This window comes from Bufo gargarizans, chromosome 11, assembly GCF_014858855.1.
Source record: "Bufo gargarizans isolate SCDJY-AF-19 chromosome 11, ASM1485885v1, whole genome shotgun sequence".
NCBI lineage: Eukaryota > Metazoa > Chordata > Amphibia > Anura > Bufonidae > Bufo > Bufo gargarizans.
The window spans coordinates 28,006,068-28,012,496 of NC_058090.1; the positions used below are offsets into that span (position 1 = coordinate 28,006,068).

Consider the following 6,429-nt stretch of genomic DNA (forward strand, 5'->3'; position numbering starts at 1 on the left):
TCCTACATTATTGGTCTTCAACTACAAAAACACAGATATACAACAGGTGGAGACAACTGTCCTACATCAACTTTTACAACCTACTGTCAAGCCTATTTGACCCAGTAGTAGACTCTGGGTCTGCAGTCACTTTTGTGCCCTTTTACCTATGTGTATTACCCCCTCAATAAGATATTATGTCTATCCAGTCAGATAAACATGTCCAATGTCCAAGGTTTCAAACAGTCCTTTTAGTGGATCTCTTCCAGTCAATCTCAAAGTCCACTGCAATCCATCAGTGCTGGCACACTTTACACGACCACAGACTTCAATAGTGTATGTAGTCTACATGAGCTAGACCTGATTGAGGTCCAAGGCTACTGGCAACAGTACCTTCACAAGACTCACCATGCCGAGCACCTATTCAGGACCACCTCACCTGCTCCAGAACCCTACACCTGATCTAGATCCCAGTACTATCTGCTCACCCGCCTCCCTTTGAACTTGTTCAGGGCCTCCCCCTACTAGCCTGGGATCTCAGAATCTTCTCAGGACCACCCCACCTGTTCTAGACTTCAATACCTGCTCAAGGACACCCACTTAGCATCTTCTCAAAAGTCACCATTCCAGATTTTAGCTTCTGCTCAAGACCCTTCCACCTGATCTAGATCTCAGCACCTGCTCAATACCTCATAATCCAGCCTAGCTCCCAGTATCAGCTAAGGGACACCCCCTACTTGATGTAGATCTTAGCACTTTCTCAAGGCCCACTACCTGCTCCAGATCTCAGCAACTTCTCAGAACCACTCCACCTGCTCCAGATCTGAGCACCTGTTTAAGACCCCACAATCCATTCTAGCTCCCAGTACCTGCTCAAACACAACTTGTTCTAGATCAGGGATGTCAAATTCGTGGCCCTCCAGGTTTTGGAAAACTACAATTCCAATCATGCCTGGACATCCTATGGCTATCAGGGCACGCTGGGAGTTGTAATTTTGCAACAGCTATAAGGCCATGAGCTTGACATCCGAGCTCTAGATCTTAGCACCTTCTCAAGGCCTGCCACCTGCTTCAGATCTCAGCAACTTCTCAGGACCACCCCACTTGCTCCACATTGCTCATCCATTCTAGATCTCAGCATCTGCAGAAGGCCATGGCATTGACAGAGAAACCTTCCTAACGCAAGTTCAGTTCATGGAATAATTTCCATTGTGAGTCTTCTAGGTGTTCATGGTAATTCTGAGGACAACGCGGTCACCCTTGGCTATTACGATGTGATTCATTGATGAAGCAGCCCTTTCCTGCAACACATGAAGCCATCATCTCATAGACTTACATAATAATAATCACAGCCCCTTTACTGTGGTGTTAATAGGGTTACACCTGGGTGGAGTTTCTTACTCCCTTCTCAAGCTTCTTCACAAAACCTGTTGAGCAATTTCTATTTCTAAGAGAAGAAAGTCCATGATCTGTTGGGAACAGGTTTGACCGTGTCTGCTGACGTTTGGCTCAGTCTTCAGATAGTTATTAAACACCCTGAAAAAAAATTACCCGGAAAAACTGGTAATGTCAGGCGAGGGTGGCATTCCTCTGATTGCATAGGTATGGCTTGGTAGCCGATGCTTGCATATATAAGGAGTGCCCTTGTTGTTGAGAAGCTCAGAAGATCTCATTGTGCACTGGAGAAGCCTGGCACTCAGGTGAGTCAGGAGGAAGCTCAAGAACCACAATCTCTTTACGACCTTGACACCTTAGGCTGGAGCAACCCTTCAACTCTGCTAATCCATAATCCATAGCACCTGACCGCTAGGGTCATGGGTAGAGATTAGATAGGTGCAACCAACTGCAAGTTCTGGGGGTATTTATCTGTTCCTTTTGTTGTCTTTATTTTACACATTTAGATGTAGCAGTGATTTGTTTGTCAACAGGCACAAATCATTGTGATATCAGGATGTGCTTTCTGGTAGGTGAACCTATGACATGCTCTAACTCCACATATTACCATGCAAAACTTTGCAAATTCAGCTCTGCTACATCTCTACTTGTAGAGCTGTCGTACAGATGCAGCAGAGCTGAAAGGCTGAGGGGTATAAAATGAGATACACCAGAAATAACTTAGGGTGCATTGTCTCACGCCGGTATTTTCTCTGATGATACTCTGGAAAAATGTATTTCACAGTTTACAGTATATACTAATACAGAAATGAAGCAGAGCTGAATGTATTTTTAACTGTTTGTGCTTTGTGATCACTGCCAGAGTTCGAATTTGCAGGTTTATATGTAGACCCAATTGCAATTTCAGCTCTGCTACACCTGTGTGCAGTGATCTGTGTGTTATATACCTACGATTTGTATCCTGGCTGTTAATTCTTACCCTTCCATTTCGCTAGCTGTATTACGCTAGGCCATGACGTATGCGGTCTAGTGCTAGAACAGGTGCCACTACATACAATACACTATATGTGATGTCTACCGCCTTATGTGTTGACTTTAGCACAGCTTTAAAAGGGATACCCTTAATTCTGTGTCATTGCAGTATTCTGTTGGCTTGCTGGTCTTTTCCCCAGGAGGTGTGAAGTCACAGACAATGGCCTTTCACACACATAGGAACAGATGTAGCAGAGCTGAGTTTGTTGTTTGCCACAGCTCATCATCATATATCGCAATATGGTGTTCGGTGCAGCAGCAGGTTTACAATGTGCGAATAACGATGTCCCAGAAAATTTGGTGACATGCTCAGCTAGGAATCGGGCATTGTTCACAAGGGGATTAAGTCTATGGAGACTGATGAGGGGGGTTCAGATGAGACTTGTCTCTGGTGTAATTAATTCAGAGTTTATTGCTAACATGATCCATTCCGTCTTAGGTGTGTCTACTATGTGAACGCTGCTCATCCACATTGCAGCCGCCGCCTCCTTGCCGCCCCGGAACCTGTGCTCCTGCCTGTCAGTCCACCTGGCTCAGTGGTTCTTAACAGTTCAACAGTTCTCTATCGAAATTGTGAAATGTTTAGGACCACTTGACCAGGCGGGCGCTCTCTTCTCGCTGTGGACACAATGGAGGCCCCAGCATCAGGAGTAACAGCCGAAGAACTTCTCCACTTCTGCGAGAGGGAAGACTTGTTAAGACGTGTTAACCTATAACTTGCCAGTTTCTTGGAAATGCACACGAAGCAGAATGGTATATTTTAACTGGTTTCACATGGTCACAGTAGGGCTGTATTTTGGCTGCAAAACCCCATACAATCCCTTACTGAAACTGGACTAGGGTTGTGTGGTGGAACTATATAATTGGGTTCAGCAGACCCTTTGGGGGGGGGGGGTTGCAACCTTAATACTGGTGCTAATGAGGACTGGACCCGTGGAACTGAGCTTCCCAGGTACATGGAAGGGTTGTATGACATTGGGAAAAAAACAGCGCCACTCTTGTCTTCAGGTTCTGTTTAGTATTGCAGGTCAGCCTGTTTTCAGCTACTCTCATAAACCCCTTTAATACTGTAGATACTTAGAGACTTATTTTACCATATTGCACTGATAGTTAAAGGGTTGTCCAGTATTAAGAAAACATGTCTGCTTTCTTCCAAAAACAGCGCTACCCCTGTCCACAGGTTATGTATTGTATTGCACCTATGTCAAATTGAAGTTGTAATACCACATACACCGTGTGAACAGGTGTAGCACTGTTGCTGGAAGGCAGCCATGTTTTTCTAATTCTGCACAAACGCTTTAAGGATGCTTAGGGGGATGGCGAGATCTAATACAGAGTACGTCTTCTACATGATAAGATTAGACCAATGGGGGCGCGTGTGTCTTTGTTATTTTACACATTATAGGTTTTGTTTTAATATTACATGCTGTTTCAGAGCAGATCCACTTACAAGGCAATTTTGGATTTGACATTTGCTACAAAGAGACCCGTACCGCAGCTCTCACTACACCGCGTCCAGCAATCCCAGCAAGCACGTGGATTTCTGCTCTCCATAAGGAGATATTGTATTTCCCAAATGCAAGCCCCATTCACAGGAATGGGAAAAGTTGCACCCTAAAGTGAAATCAGATTAAGTACAGATGTAGCAGAGCTGACTTTGTCATTTAGCTTTCTTCTGTAAACTGTTATAACTCACCAAGTTTAAGACGGCAGATACAAACTGTAATGCAACTGATGAGCTGTGCCACAAGACAAACTCATCTTCGATACATCTGTATATCATATATTAATAAAATCGGATTTACTGTTAATGCCTAGATACACATCTCTGGAAGGTCAGTTTATATCAAAATTTTGTTAATTGCATTATTGAATAATGAGAATCAATTAGATGATGTAAATGTGTAATTCCAGTTGTGTAGCAGTGTCTGCTCACTACCAGTGTGAGCCATTGCACTCACATCCCAGTAATGCATCACTATTAGTGTCCATGTCAGGCTTCCCAGTAACCTCATGTTTTTTCATAAATTATTTTCTTAAAGGGACCCTTTTTACATTACAAAAACTTTTTTCTTCCAGATACAGCACAACTATAGGCAGTGTGTGGTATTGCAGCTCACTTCAGACAAGTCAATTTTGCTATCCCAAACTCAGCCAATGAACAGATGTGCCCCTATGTCTGTAAGAAAGCAGCCATGGTTTTCGAACTTCATATAACCCCTTCAGTACATAATTAGTTGATTGACAGAATAATACTATATAATGCCAAAATAGTAACCAAAAAAATATACAGCTAGTGTAGTACCACTTATTGCCAGCAGAAGGTGTCATTCCTCTGTCTTATTACTCTGTGAGAGCTCTCCATCTGCTGGTAATAAGTGGTACTGCGCCAGCTATGAGTTAGTTATTTATGATGTGGTATTCTCCTCTTTATGACTGTGTTGCATTAACTATTCACATCAATAACGCAATAAGTTTACTTACATTCCTGTGTTGGGATGACTTGTGCCAAATGACAAACTCAGCAGATCGGCATCCTGTAGAATATTCCTATACAGGTCTATCTATTCTGCTTTTCTTCACAGCTTCAAACCTAAGAATATTGAAAAATACGTTATCTATATTTAAGTAAGATAAGAGCGTACAGTGATAAATTGAAATCCGTTTTAGAAGAGGTGACAGTTTCTTCACATGAGCGCCCAGTGTTACCTCTAGTGCTTGCATTTCCAAGAACTCTTGGCCATATTATGCTCTGTCAATGCACGTATTTCTACGCCACTGCAATGTTTTGTCCTCTTTTCTAAAATAAAATTTCATGTAAATTTTCTATTGGAGTATTTTTTTTTTTTTTTTTACTATAAAAACCTGCAGAACTGGGTTAAAAAAAAATATTATTTTCTTAATTCCTGGAGCAGCAAAGCAAACACATTTTCAATTAGACTGTGTGTTTGCCTATTCTCTATTCAGTGACTGCGCCAACAGGAATTTCATGCTGTATTTTACCATGATGTAGGGCTGCAAGCGCAGAAATGATCACTGTAATAAAAGGTAACGCAATGCACTTGAATTGATTATGATCCGGTTAAAGAACCTATAGACATTTCATATATAATAAACATTCATAAGCTCATTTTTCTGTAATAAAATTATCAGAATGAATTATTTTCAGTCCCTGAGGCGTAAGTGAATATATTCTAATTTCGCCGTGAACTGACAGAACTTAAAGGGTAAACATAATACCTAGAGGTGATGAACAGATTTTCGGAAATTCATTTCAGTTTGGATTCTATCGACTCAGCGGTCAGATACGATTCAGTCCAAATAAATTTGACCCAAATCGAAAGGGCCCCCAACTGAAAAATGTAAAAGTAATGTATGACATTTGAGGTCAACCCCTTTTAAGCTCTTTAACACCAAGAGAAGATTTGTAATGTCAAAGTGACATAAATGGGTAACTGGATGGTACTGTATAGGTGGTAACAAATAGCCTGCATTGTCAGATTTTTTTTTTTAATTAAAAGAACTTTCCACAAACTATCCCTTCATGGGGGCAGATGCCTGCCGGTGTTGATACACACACGGTGGTATCTAAAGAAGCAATCGCTTTTTGTTGTTAACAAGCAGTTGAAAAATTATCCCATTTTCGTGAGTAATGTCCCATTTGGCTTCATGTAGAAAATATATTCTCCTGAAAAGTGAAGAAGCAATCATTTTTTACACAAGCCGCAAAAAATTATCCTTTTTGGCAGCAGTTTTAGGTTTGTTAAACTGAGCAGGGAAGGGTTCTCAGCCTCAGCAGTTCAGTATGGAACATAATTGACAAGGCAAGAGATGTGTGGTTGTGTAGGGGTAGTAGTAGGGGCAGCAGTACAGTATGGTGCATGATGGACAAGGCAAGAGATGGGTGGTTGTGTAGGGGTAGCAGTACAGTATGGTACATGATGGACAAGGCAAGAGATGGGTGGTTGTGTAGGGGCAGCAGTACAGTATGGTACATGATGGACAAGGCAAGAGATGGGTGGT

General features: G+C 42.0%; 1 long non-coding RNA gene across 1 annotated transcript; it reads left to right on the plus strand.

Moving 5' to 3' along the window:
• Positions 1-1,647: 1,647 nt before the first annotated feature.
• On the plus strand, positions 1,648-5,240 carry LOC122922237. The gene is made up of 2 exons (XR_006387112.1): positions 1,648-1,679; positions 2,846-5,240. It is a non-coding gene; the product is annotated as an uncharacterized LOC122922237 (long non-coding RNA).
• The last annotated feature ends 1,189 nt before the right edge of the window (positions 5,241-6,429 follow it).